At 52.6% G+C, this 14,209-nt stretch overlaps 1 protein-coding gene across 1 annotated transcript in view; it reads right to left on the bottom strand.

The window, feature by feature from the left end:
- Positions 1 to 13,992, bottom strand: part of EDAR (ectodysplasin A receptor) — a 70,950-nt gene extending 56,958 nt beyond the window's left edge. Inside the window, exon 1 of the mRNA XM_004597647.2 lies at positions 13,784 to 13,992. The gene's annotated coding sequence lies outside the window, so the exon portion shown is untranslated. The remainder of the gene's footprint in view (positions 1 to 13,783) is intronic.
- Between the last annotated feature and the right edge of the window lie 217 nt (positions 13,993 to 14,209).

The following is a 14,209-nucleotide window of genomic DNA, read 5'->3' as shown; positions in this document are numbered from 1 at the left end:
ACAGTGGAAGTGTCCTGGCACACAGGCTGCGGGCACCCCCATTTAGGGGTGATGCCTGCCTCTCCCTATACGCTGACTGTTGCCAAAATCAGTGTTTGCATCGACCTGGGGCTTTCCCCCAACTCTGCTGTTGTCCTGGCTCCAGCACGCTGGACGGGTGTTTATCCAGTTAATTTGAAAACCTACCAACCAACCCCCAGCCAATTTGTCAGCCACCCAAGAAGGACCTAGGCCCTAGAAATGGATGCCGAGTCCAAAAGGGGGTGGGCCGAGACAAGTGTGCTGTCGGGTTTGTGCACCTCCCTCTCCAGCCACACCACCACACCTCATGAACTCCTGCACTTTCCTCTGTGCATTTTTATTTCTGGAGTTTTCTGAGCTGGACATGCCAGGTCAACATGCCAAGTCTTATGAGAACTCCTCCAGGTGTGTGTGAGGCCACTTTCTCGTTTTCTGTGGAAGCTGAGCGGCCCCACGGGCTAATACACACAGAGTTATTGCTCCATCCCAGAATGTCTTGGACCCAATCCTGCAGAGCTGCATCTATCTGCTGTGCTCCAGGCACGGCCCCTTCTGCCCTTACGGAACAAGGGAAGCACCTTCCCAGGAGAGACGACCCAGAGCCCCACGTGCTAGGTGCTCACCACTGCTTGTCTTGCAAATCCAGAAATTATTTAACTGGGGCTACAAGCTTGTCTTCTACTACATGTTCATCATCACACTTCTTAGAGACCCTTCCACATTGAGTCTCAAGGAAGCCCCATGATCTTTGGTTTTACATAACTCACAATTTTCTGTGCCATTCAAGTCCAAGTTCATGGGAAACTTTCAGCACAGAGTATCTGATTCCACACAGTAGGGAGCTCTCATCACCGTGCTCACGCTCATGTAGGACATTGCAGTGTCACCACACCCCAAATCTGGGAGACCAGGGTCTTCCCGTTCACTCACTCTCCAGGTAGCAATAATAAGAGAAATAAATGCACCACATATTGACTGTACTCCGCATCAGACACTATGGTGCCATCTGTCCTAGTGTTATTTTAATGCTTACACCGTAAAAGCGGATATCATTCCCTTTATACAGATGGAGAAATCTCAGAGGGCAAAAGGAGCCAGCAAGCGTAAGGCTGGAGTCTGTTCCCACAGCTGGGCCTCACCTGACCACATGGGACACCTGTGGTCGGCTCCTTGGGGGGCTCTGGTGGAGCCGCGGGACTCAATGGCCACAGCTCTCTACACTCTACAGGCAGCCTCTTTGGTGGAGTGACCTCAGTGCCATCACCGAAATGACCTGGGTGAATGCAACCAAGACCCTGCCTGTGGGTGCCAGGTAGGGCTCAGGGGGCAGAAAATGATGGCACAGCTCCCTGACCCCACCCCAGCAGCTGTTTCTTGAGCTTGGGTGGCCAAAGAGAAGCAGAGATGGGAGCTATCTCAGCTGAGAGGTGCAGAGTGATACCCTGTGGCTGCTGCCTTCCTGCCACTTTCTGTTGGCCAAATCCAACGGAGGTTGAGGGCGCAGGATTCTGTGTGTGGGTACAGTCTAGTGGGTCAGCCCTGTAGCAGGAGTAGGTCAGAGGGCTGGAGAGTAAGTCTGGAAGACACAGGAAAGCAACCAAGCAGGGAGAAAGACCCTTATCTTAGGAGTTCAGGGGCCACTGTAAGCCTTGACTGACAGCATGGTGTGGGAGGGCAGTAAGCCGCGAATATGGCTCCCCCGTTCCCACCCCAGGAGCAGAAGCTATGGGAGGTTACTGGGAGCATGGGGTTGGGATTCAGAAGCTCATGAAGCAGAGTTTGGAGGGAGCCAGTGGGAATGACATGGCACGAAGTGGCAGGTTCCCATGTGGCCCTGTTCCTGGCAAGCGATGGAGAAGCATGGCCTGTGAGTGGGCTGCTGGCCGACCTTCTGGACATAGACCAGGTTCTGTGTGGGTTACTCAGGGCTGAAAGCGCTGGCAGGTAAGGCAACCCCTTGATTTCTAGGTGGTTGGAGGGTGGCAGGTAGTGGCATGGGAGCTAGAGGAAGTAAACTGAGTCTGGACCTGGGACTTATGCGGAATCAAACTTTTTGTTCTAAGCTAGTTTGGGATTTCTAGACAAGTTGTGAACATCACACAGAAGATCCCAGACTCCACACCCAGCCCTGCCTTCGGTTAGATCTTCCATGACTGTGGTAGAGTCATCCCACGGGGGACCCATGCTGCAGCTCTGCTGCTGGCTCAAGCCCACATCGTGTATCCAGAGCTGTACTTTTCATCTAGTTCCACTGTCCTGCTGGGGGATTCCACCCAGGGTGTCACAGCACACAGAGTCTCACCGCATCTCTCCTCAGTGTGACACTTCTGACGACTCTGAGGACCACTGGACAGGCATTTGGCAGAATCTGCGCATTTTTTCCTCATGGCCCGACAGGGCTATGGTGTAAGTGCCATTCTAACGCTATTGGGGAACAGGATTTGCTGCTGACTGGACTACCTGGCCAACTGAGTCTGTGGGTTCCACATCCTGGGGTCTCCAGGCACAGCCCACACTTGAGGGTGGGGAATGATACTCCAGTTCCATGGGGGTGAGCAACCACACACATGGCTAGGGATTCTATGTGGGACACTTGCCTCTAACAGTTACTCATTCTTTCATTCAATCATGTATGCACATCAGTATGGATACATGGATATCTACACTCTGGGTTATAATCTAATGCATTATTAGAGAGAGAGAGAACTCCCATCTGTTGGCTCACTCCTCAAATGCCTGCAGTGGCCGTGGCTGGGCTGGGCTGAAGGCTGGGAACTCAGTCCAAGTCTCCCCCAGATGTAAGAACTCAACTACTTGAGCCATCGTCTCTGGCCCCCTGCCCAAGGTGCAGAAACTGGACTAAGGAGTGGAGTAGGGATCCACACCTAGAAACAGGACTTAGTCATCCTTTAATGAACATGTGCCATGTTTGCCCTATTCATTCTCCTGCTGAAATAGTTCCTGCTTCAGCGGTCCAGAGTTCTTGCCATTGGTTTCTGCTGCCCCTTGGCCTTATCTTATACTTCTTCCTCCCCTACTCACTCAAGAATGCCGCCTTTCTGAGCAGTCTGTCCCTACAGAGGTTGTGCCAAGTCTAGAATCGGGTCTAGCACATCTCACATCCTTCAGCCTAAAGCCTGATTCTTCTCTAGGAGACAAATTTATGTTCTCCCTGGAAGAGTCTCTTGTTTCAGCTGCTGACCAAGCCAGAAGATTCCAGAGGACCTGGCATGGTAGCCTGGTGGGTGGGGTCCTTGCCTTACACGCATTGGGATCCCATATGGCCACTGGTTTGTGTGCTGGTGGCCTTGCTTCCCATCCAGCTTCCTGATTGTAACCTGGGAAAGCAGTTGAAGATGGTCCAAAGCCTTGGGACCCTGCACTCACGTGGGGGACCCAGAAGAAGCTCCTGGCTCCTGGATTCAGATTGGGTTCAGCTTTGGCCATTGTGGCCACTTGGGGAGTGAACCAGCAGATGTAAGATCTTTCTCCCTGCCTCTCCTTCACTCTGTAAATCTGACTTTTAAATAAAAATAAATAATTAAAAAAAAGACTGTAGAAACCCTTCTCTCATCCCCCTACCCCTCCTGGAGCTGCTGCGGGATGGTGACTCTCAGAGTGGGTAAGGCTTTTCCTTGGCTTCACTGTGATCCCTACTGGGAGGCGAAGAGTAATGGCCTTCCTTTCCTTGCTCAGGCTCCTTCACAGAAGCCAATCACCTTTGGAGTGCATCTCAAATGCAAGACCTCATTCTAGAGGATGAACTCGAGAGACAAAGGGCACCTGTCCACTCCTTACAAAGGGCAGAGTGTGGTCTCTCAGGTCCTACATTAGGGAGCCTGTGTCCTACCAGAGGAACTTGACCTGATAGGGCTGGGTACCGTCCAAGGTTGCTCATCCTTCTGACAGACACTGAGATACCAGCAGGTGACCAGTACAGGAGAAACCCAAGGGTCCCGGAGCAGGACATGCAAGGATTACCCCTCTGTCCTGTGAGTATAGAGCTGTGACCACTGCCTCTGCCAAGAACAGTTGAAAGTGTCCTTCAGACTCCCCTGGTGTGGTGCAGTGGGTTAAGCAACTGCAGTGCTGACATCCCATATGAATGCCAGCTTGAACCCTGGCTACTTTATTTCTGATCCAGCTCCCTGAAGCTGCTGTGAAAGCAACAGAAGGTGGCCCAAATATGTGGGAGACCTGGATGGAGACCTCTTAGTTTCAATCTGGCCCAGCCCTGGCTGTTGCAATCATTTAGAACTGAACCTTAGATGGATGCTAGCTCTCTCTATAACTCTGCCTTTCAAATAAAATAAATCTCAAGAACAAACACATCAACCACTTGTCTTCGAAACACAGAAGGATCTAGAAGGGTGTCAGAGAAGTGTTTTAAAGTTGGCTGGGGCTCCAGTTAGAAGTTCACAAAGAGATTAAGCACACAGGTTCTGGCTGTCTTGGCTGGTCTACATGTTTGCCATATTTTCAGCATCCCACAATGCCCTTAAATGGGTAAGCCAGAGACTTTCAGGCTCACGGAAACACCAGGATTGTTCATGGATGCTGGGCACGCTGACTGCGAGCTCCTCTGTTGACCTGTGGTTAACAATGGGTCTCAAGGACCATGGCAACTCTAATTGTCTTGGTAGTTAACTAGTTGGTCCTGAGATGCATATTTGCGCAAGGGAGATAGCGTTTGAGAGGTCAGGCACCCCAATACCTAAGGCTTGGAGTGCTGCAGCATGGAGTCCCCTCACTGAAGTCCAAGAAAGAAGTAGAAAGCCCATGCTGAAGGCAGGCAGAGCGATCAATGCAGATTCAGCCAGACTATCCCACCAGGAGAATAAGCCACCCACATGGCCAGGGAAACACAGGATGAGAAGGCAATGAACACTTCCAAGAGGAAGCCTTAATTAGGGCGGGTTCCAGCAGGGGACTGGGGCAAAACGAGCGGGTGGCTCTTTCAGTGAGGGCGCAAGGATGTGCTGGGTGGGCTCGGAGTGGCATCCAGGGCTAAGGGGTACACTCAATGAGCGGGACACCACCTCCACACTGTCCAGTGTCACAGCTGGGGCCGTGCAGCCCACGACGCGATGGCTGCTCCTCCCTGCCTCGCGGCACTGCAGCTGTGCACAGCTGTGCCTTAGCAGCAGCACACGGCACCGCTAGTTCAAGAATCTACACCTTACACCTCGGACACGGAAGGGCAAAGGGGTCACTGGGCTGGGCAAGGTCACACCAAACTTGCTTCCTCTCTTTGGTCAACTGCGGACTTCTCCAACACCCTGATAGACAGGGCTGAGCCAGGGGTCCACGGTCCCACTGTCCCAGCCTGGTCTAAATGCCTCTCAAACCATGTGTACCACACACAGACACACACACACACACACTCATGCACAGACACGGAGAGACACAGCCTCACGGAGTGGGGCTGAGGGCGGTGTAGCATCTGAGGCACTGGGTGGAGGAGAAATTCTACAATTTTCACCGCAGATGTTTGTACCATGTGCGCTGGGGGGAGGTCTGCAGAGCTGGGCCATGCAGCTTACCAGCCACGGGAGGAGTCCGTGGTTGGCTGGCCTTGTGCTCATCTCTGGAATCGGTTTCTTGAACATTTCTATCATCCTGACCCCAGACGTGATGTGCTTTCTGTGGGGCTCACTGTCGCCTCAGCATAGGGAGAGACCGACTGGCCCTGCCGTGCAGCTCAGGGGTGGCATGGCAGCCGGGGTAGGTAGTCAACTGTGGCTCTCCCATCCTGGCCTCTGTCCTAGGGCTTCTCTCAGCCATGGGGACGGAAAGAGGAAGCTTCCACAATCTGCTCCAGCTCCAGCACCTTTGGTCCCAACCATATCTGTGCAGGTTGAGGGAAACTCAGTGATATCTAGGGTTTCAGATGTCTGTCCAGGGACACTGCCCCCACGCCCCAAGTGGTTACGACACAGACGTCACGGTCATTTACAGCAGCCTGCCTTGGCCACAGAACCCAGTCTGGTCTCTGAGAGAGGTCACAGAAGGCTGGGCTGAAGCCCCACTCGGTGGCAGGTGGGAGCTCATGGGTCTGAGTGCCTTCTGCGCATGTGTGAAAAGGGGATGACAATTGGGGCTCCGCTGGATGGCTGGACAGTGCCAGTACTGGGAGTGGGCATCTGCATTGACTGTATGCTGGGTATACACACAGGAGAGGCTGGCTTGTGCTGCGTCCATGAGGGCAGCCCAGTGCCCCATGATGGAGGGGGCAGAGCTTTGCAGACCCGTGGGGACAGAGCGATGGGCTAGGCGTGTTCACTTCCACTTCTACCACTTCTTTCAACAGTCGGCCTTTCCCGTGTTGAACAGAAGGCTCTGTCCTCTCTGTGCCCTGATGCCTGGGGACAGGGGTTGGGTCTTCTACTTCTAGGAGTTCTTACAAAGTCTTGAGCAGGTTTAAAGATCGCTGCGCCATGGCAAAGGCAAAGGCCTCCAACAGAACCCAGAAATCCTTGCAGGAGGCTGGGGGCTGTTTTTCCTCTGCAGCTCCTTAGGGCAAACCACCTCTCAGCAGGACACATTCCAAGACCCCTGAAGGGAACCCAGGGAGCTGTGGGCCCCTCAAACCCTTCCCTGGGGTGTGGCATCTCTTTTATGTAATCGATGCTACGGGAGACAAACATCCGGTCCTTGGGGAAGAGGACTCTAACTCTGTTAGTGTCTCAATTCTGTTTATTCTGTAAACACAAGGAGATTCGAATGCTCATAGTTTTGCAATCTTCATAAATTAAACATTTGCCTTCAAAAGCAACAAGGGTGATGATAATCCTTAGGGCGCTATTCCCAGTGCTGGGTCCCTCACACAGGGCTGCTGCAGCAGGCTGTGTGTGGTCTGTTTGGATAACGACTTTTGAGTGCAAGCTTCAAGGGGGGGGAGGAGGTGGAGAACCAACAGGCAAAGATGTGGGAGGGAGGGGGAGTGGGGCCTCCTGGCTCACGATGCTTCGGGGCGAGTCTCTCAGCTCCCTGAAGAAGCCATACCTTGACCTCCCCTGTCTAGAGGATGAAGAGCAAAACTGCTCAGCAAGTTCTGGAAGGGGCCAAGACAATTTGGAGGGGTCACAGTGGCCCCAGAAGTAGGACTGGCCCCTTCCAAAGCCCACCCCAATAGGCCAGGCAACCCTGAGCTGTATGCCCCCTAGGATGGGTCTTTCACCGAAGCTGGGCATGAGCTAAACTTCGACGCAAACTTCTGAATGCAAGTGAGACTACTGGAATTTCGCTGCCTATAAGGAAACCCAGCTGCGTATTCATATTCCACAAACCTAATGGTCAGTTGGCACCATTGCCCGAGTTCCCGTCCAGAGGCCGTGGCACCTGGCCCTTTGCTGGGCTCTCAGCCCTGCAGGCTCCACGGAACAGGGAGGCAAAGAACCGCTGGCCCACTGCGCTCGGCAGCAGCTTCCCCACAGCGGAAGGCTTCAGAAATGCCCACCACCTGGGTTAAGGACTACATTTTAAAGAGTCATTTCTGTTAGGAAAGTTCAGTGCTTCTCAGGTTTTTTTTTTTAAAGAATTATTTATTTATTGTGAAGTCAGATATAGAGAGGAGAGACAGAGAGAAAGATCTTCTGTCTGTTGATTCACTCCCCAAGTGGCTGCAATGGCCAGAGCCAGGAGCCCCTTCTGGGTCTCCCACACGCAGGTGCAGGGTCCCAAGACTTTGGGTCATCCTCGATTGCTTTCCCAGGCCACAAGCAGGGAGCTGAATGGGAAACAGGGTCGCTGGGATTAGAACTGGTGCCCATAGGGGATCCCAGCACGTTCAATGTGAGGACTTTAGCTGCTAGGCCACCACGCCGGGCCCCACTTCTCAGGGTTTTTAGGGATAGAGATTTTTCTGGCCCAGAGTAATGTTTACTATGTAGAGACACATAGCCCTAATCAAAACAGGTAAATACAGTCAGTCAACTCCTTAGGAATGTGCAGCCCATGTGAGTGCCCAACGTGGCCTGGGACTTCCTTGCACAGGGACAGAACTTGCACCGAGGTGATGCCAACTCAGTGGCCCTCCCTGGATGCCCTGCATCCAGAACAGGCTGTTTTCTCTGTTTTACTTCCGCCTAATTGTCTTCCATGACCCTATTGCCAAACAGGAAACCAACCTTGCAGGTGCGATGCTGTCTTCATGCTAATGGGCAGGCAGGCAAGCTCTCCCTCCTTTTGGGGCCCCAGCGAGCAATCAGCAGGAACAGCCAGGCCTCACTGTGGCTGGGCAGCTGGCTGCAACACATCCAGGCTCTCCTTGCCTGGTGTCAGAAAGGGGAGAGCGGAGCCTTTTGGCGAGAAGCAGGAGCAAGGAGTAGGGGGTGGTCAGCGGCTCTGGGCCAGCTGTGGGAAGCCAGGAAGGGCTACAAGAAAGTACCAAGCGACTCCTGTCTCTCCAAGAAATTTAGTCATTTTTTGTGAAGAAGTCTGCAGAATCCAGTTTCTGATTCTGAAATGGAGGCCCTATTGTTCAGGATACATCTTTACACTATTTCTCAGAGGGAGCCCCCCTGTTCCATATTACTCTACAAGGAACAGATGTTGGCTGGGCAAGGTTCTTTCTCTTCCTGCAAACTTTTGCACCTGACTCTCCTACCCTCTGGGCTGGCAGAACCTGCCTGCTCAGGAGAGCCACCTGCAACCCCGACTCAAAGTCCAGCGGTCAGCCTGGCATGGCGTGGCAGGCGAGATGAGTGGTCCCAGAAACACACTGGCCATTAACAATCCCAGTCGAACTTGGGCCCGGGGTATAGGAACCAATGTGTTCTTTCCCTGTGCCCATCAGTGAGAGCTCAGCTTCCCCTGGGGCCTCCAGCCTGGCTTTCTTGGTTCTCCTCCCACGTGTCCCATTCCTTTCTTCTCCAGGATATTGTCGATATAGCCTACCCCAGGGCCTTTGCTCCTGCAGGTCCCTTGGGTTGCTTCACCCAATATCGTTTTCCCAAAGGTCCTCCTTCTTTCTCCCAGGAGGCTTCTCACTCGCCCCACTAAATGTTTCCCAGGGGCACTGAGTTTATCTGAAGTTACAGGGTGCCCATGTGTGATGGCTTCTCCCCCCACAGTTGAATCTGTGCAGTTCTCTCGTCGCTGCATCCCGTTCCAGTGCTTGGCGCCCAGCAGGTGCTTACAAATTATTCACTGAATGAAGGAATGTGTACGAAAACCAGCCTGAGCCCCCTCCCCCTCTCTCCTACGCGTGTAGGCTAAGAGATGTGGCATGGGCGATATGGCAAGAGCGAGGCCGTGCGAGGCAAGATTTGGTAACGGTATGAGAGTTGTCAAAACAGTAACCTCTTATTTTTCATTTGCAATCTAGTCATGTGTATCTTTCTTCTGGACTAAGAAAGTGCTTTCTAAGAGGATTAAAGTATTGTCGGTAGAATTATCTCTGTTCCTTTGGGGAGACTAATATCTTATTTCAGTATCAGGGCTCATTTTCTGGTTGCTTGCGCTAGTCAATCAATGGGGCCGCCAACAGTATCCTTTCTAGAAATGGCCCAGATGACTTGGCCTGGTGCCCCCATCCCCCCCAGGCCTTTCAACCACTGGTAATCATAATGTGATTGTGGCGTAACTGCTCTGTATGGCTGAATTCACTGTGACTAAGGAGCAAAGGCACTTTGTGTTTGGGACAATTTGGTGCCCTGGCTGATGACAGGGGCTGAGATGGTGTGAGCTTCCTGGGAGCACAGCTGGCGCTCACTCCCAGCCACCTGTCTTGCATAGTCATCAGCTTTGTTGGAAATGGACACAAAAGCCACCAAGGGTAGGTACAAGTAGAAGTGTGTATTCTGCAGGCATGTGTGTATGGACTACAGGTACGGGCACACGTGTGCCTCAGTGCCATGTGTGTGAGTATATGTGCCACGCCGGGGGCAGAGCCTAGACAGGTTGGAGGACCTGGGCACTCCACTGTCACCTGCACTTGTCTGTTTCATCTTGGCGGTGTCTGAGTACTAGCAGGTGTCTTTGCCTTCCAACAGGCTGTGGCTTTGGCAATTGCAACTTGCTTGAACGATGAAAGAGGGTAGTTTGGGGCTTGGCAGCATGGCCTAGTGGCTAAGGTCCTCGCCTTGATCCCATATGGCCGCTGGTTCTAATCCCGGTGGCTCCACTTCCTCTCTATCTCTCCTCCTCTCAGTATATCTGACTTTGTAATAAAATAAATAAATAAAAAAAAAAATAAATCTTAAAAAAAAAAAAAAAAGAAAGAAAGAGGGTAGTTTGTACTTTTCTATTTGAGAAGGAGGGAGGGAGATAGAGACAGGACTCTCATTCACCGGTTCTCCCCAAGTGCCTCATCAGTCAGGACCAGGATGGGCCAAAGCCAGGAGCAGGGAACCCAATGTAGTTCTCCCAAATGGTCGGCAGGGGCCCAACTGTTGGGGCATCCCCGCTGCCACCCAGGCTCTGACTGCCCGGAAGCTGGCAGGGAGCTGGGCCAGCCACCGGACCTAGGCACTCTGACTCAAGATGTAGCTATCTTAACAGGTAGGCTAAACACCTGCCCTGAGTTGGTATACTGTGATGTTCCTGAAGCCTCTTGTCTCCTTTGCGTGACCATGATATGGGCTGTCTTCACTCACTCATTGGTCAGACATATTACCATGGGTGGCTGTGATGTGCTGGGCGATGTGGCTCTAAGGACACTTTAGATTGCAAGATCTCCTAACACAGACCCTAGCAAATGATCCCTGCCCTGCCAAGACTGAAGACAAACGTTTCCTCCAAGCTTTGAATGCACGTCATTAATCACTTTGGACAATGCTTTGTGGCTAAGGGCAGTGGTGGCAAGTCTCAGTGTTTGTGTCATTGGGTTGTTGGGGTGCAATTTGAACCTGCAAATTGTGAAACTTTCTGATATTAGACTATGTGACACTGAGCCACCTGGAGCTACCTGTATTTGAAAACTCTTGCTTATGTACAAACGACGCGCATTTAAAATATTTCTCTACCTTTCATCAGGATGGCTCACAAAAAACGAAACACAGACTGTGGCCTCGGAGCCCTGCACTCCGATGAGGTCAGGAGGTGAGGAAGGGCTGGAGTTGATCCTTACCCTGGAAGCGCTCACCTCCGCGCTCCGTGTCGCCTGACAGGCTGTCACTGCACTGTTTCTGTACAAGGGCAAACGTGCAAGGGACACAGGTGTTGGCCCAGGCCCTCCAACGCCAGTCACAGGCTCTGCACAGTGCCTGGGCATCCTCACTGCTCACCTCACGGGGGCATGATCACCACCATTCTCAGAGGGGTGACTTGGAGTTAGCCAAGGTTTTTCCCGGCCTTTCCTTGTGTGGATAAGATGCAATTGTGTAGGCTGTCTCCTACACGTGCTGGGGATCTGCGCAGCAGAAGTCGACGCGAGGGACACCAGTTTGTTTCCCAGCTTCTTTATGGCTACCTTTTTTTTTTTTTTGAAAACAGTCACCTTGGAGATTAAAGAAAAGTCCTGCCTCTGAAATGCAAATTGAAGAGTAGGATGGCACTCCCTGACGCAGGCCACCTGAAACAGTACCCGGGGAGCTGGGGCTGGCTGGAGCTTTTGTCTCCTAATTGATCTAATGTGCTAAGTGAGCTTAATGTAAGCTAATTAATGATGCTATTGGTGGGTGGAATTACCGAGGCAGAGCCTAAAACAGCATCAAAGGATAGAGCAGGCAGGTGTCATCTGGGATAATTGAGGAAGCCGGGGCCAGGAGTAAGAGAACTGGGGGGTGTGCAGGCAGGCCGTGGGCAGGCCAGGAGGAGGCTAAGTGAGCCGAGCCACTTAAGCAGCCAGGCTGACTGCCAAGATGCCATCCTGCTACAGTGTCTGTGTTTGAAATTCAGATTTGCTGAAGTCTTTGAAGCTGGGTCCCTGGGCATTTCCTTGAGCATGAATTCCATTCCTTCGAAACCACAAAACTGCCTCACCCGGACCCAGACGCGAGAGTCAGGTTGTTCGGGACCCAGAGAACTTCTGGCTGGAAGACATTCCTAAGTCACAACAGTCAACCTGGTGAACATCCTAAGACATGGGAGGAGGCCCAGGTCTGTCTTCATCTCTGAACAAATGTTGCGCTGCTTCCCCGGCCCCCAAACATACATCTCAGCCATGCCCCCAACCTCAACCCAGCGACACAACAACTCTTGAGGAAGGAGAACCCTCGGTTTATCTAAGCTTTGCAGATACTAACACTCCTCCACTTAAGACGGGGTTATGTTTCCATCCTTACGTTGACAATTCAGCTTAAAAAAAAAAAACCCAAAACACAAAAAAACACATCTGCTCACACACATGCTGGTGAAGCAACACAGGGCACAGCCGAGCATCAGCTGTTTTTCCTGGTGACGTCAGGGAATACCACTCCCAGAGAGGAGGCCACCACACCATACTAGCCCAGGGAAGACCCACCGCTCAACATGCCACCTAGTACAGTGTCTTCTGCCGGCACACCACATTTGTGCTTTCACGAAACGAAAAGTCACAAGCCATTCAACACCAAGGCCATCGATCTGCATCTTCAATGCAATGAAAATCTTATTGACAAAACTGAAAACCAGAGAGTGAAACCAAGCCTTCTCTCCGTGGACATAACCCAGCATGGTGTGCTTGGGAGCGGGGAGGGGAGGGGGCTTGGCAGAGACGCCCCAGTCCTGCCCAGCAACGGGGTCGCATGTTGGTGACGTATGGGTCACAGATTCACAATCTCGGCTCTGACAGGCCACCTTCCCTTTGAGTGAGAGAATTGTACGCTTAAAGTGACAATGACTTTGGAGTTAGGAGCATAAGTCAAGTAATAGACAACTGTCTCTCGTTCACACTCCCCCTCCTCCCCCCTCCTCTTCTTTCTGTGCTTTGAGGGGATTCTATTTCTCCCTTAGTTCATTTATTTCTAGGGTATTCTCCGAAACAACTTAGTGAGGAAGTGTCACAGGAGTGCGACCTCCAAGCCACACAGTGGTGGCGGCTTGTCTCAGTCCTGCCGCAAGTGTGCCTCTGGCCAGCTGTGCCAACGTGCCCCGTGGGCCGGGGCTCCAGCTCCCTGACGCAGCCTTGTGCCCACGCACACCGCCTTGAGCTGCCTCTCCCACTCGCAATCCTGCGCCGAGGCGGGAGACACCGACAAGGAACCTCATCTGGGTTTCCCGAGCTTGCAGGCAGTGTGAATGCCGGCCAGACGAAGGCAGCCTCTGTGCATAAGCCCAAACTCCTTCAACAGCCCATCGCGCATGGAGAGGAATCTCTTGGCTGGCAATGAAAAGTGCCACAGGTACCCACGCACAACCCCTGTCCTTTCCCCAACACAAAGCCATGGCTCCGGGCCACAGACTTTTTTGAAATTTCACCTGGAAGTCTTTAGGACATGGAGGGTATTGGGTGAGGCAGGTACGGGGTCTGGCTCAAGTCCCAAGGCTGCCTTGCCTTCCCCTAAACACACTTCCCACGCTCTCCGGAGACAGCCGTTGTTTCCATCGGCAGCCCCAGGTCTCCAAGCCTGTAAGGTACAGGCTGTAGAGTTTGGCTCCCTACTCCAATGAGCAACCACAACACAATGGAGTTTCTTCTGTTTTCCCGAAAACAAAGGAATCATTTCAGGTCTTAGACCTGGGAGCGCAGACTTAGAGCCACTGGTGGAGCTTGTTCAAACACAACCCAAAAATGACATGCATTTCAGAAATGCACTCGGGCTCTTCCCTGACGGTGACATCTTGATCTCAGCCACGGCCCGAGACTTCAGAAAACCAAAATGAAAGGACCACGGCTTACCTGACTCCGGAGCAAAGTCAGCTCGTAGTCCCGGAGGGAGATGGGCTCGGTGTGGGGCGGCTAGGTGCACAGGTGGCCGCTGGCAGCTCTCTTCGCAGCAAGCGCTCAAGTTCCCCAGAACAGGCGGACGACCCGAGGACGAGGCACACCTCTCTGCCGTCAGCACCTCTTCCTTTCTGTTTCAAAGGGCTCCCGGGAACTTCTCTGGACTTCTCCCTCTCCTGTCTGCGAGTTTACCGACTGGGTCTCTGCTTGGGGTTTTCGTCGAGGCTGACTCACCCGCACCACCTAGAGGCCATCTTCAGCACTGCAGACCCTGGAGCCCGGACACTGGATCGGTCCACTGCGGTCCCGCCTCATGCACCCACCTGGCTTTGCGGGATTTTCTTCCGCGAACAAATTGCAATGTGTAAAAGTCATTGATCC

This window comes from Ochotona princeps, chromosome 26, assembly GCF_030435755.1.
Source record: "Ochotona princeps isolate mOchPri1 chromosome 26, mOchPri1.hap1, whole genome shotgun sequence".
In the NCBI taxonomy this organism is placed as follows: domain Eukaryota; kingdom Metazoa; phylum Chordata; class Mammalia; order Lagomorpha; family Ochotonidae; genus Ochotona; species Ochotona princeps.
The sequence above is the reverse complement of the archived record's forward strand: the minus strand, read 5'-3'. Positions and strand labels throughout refer to the sequence as shown.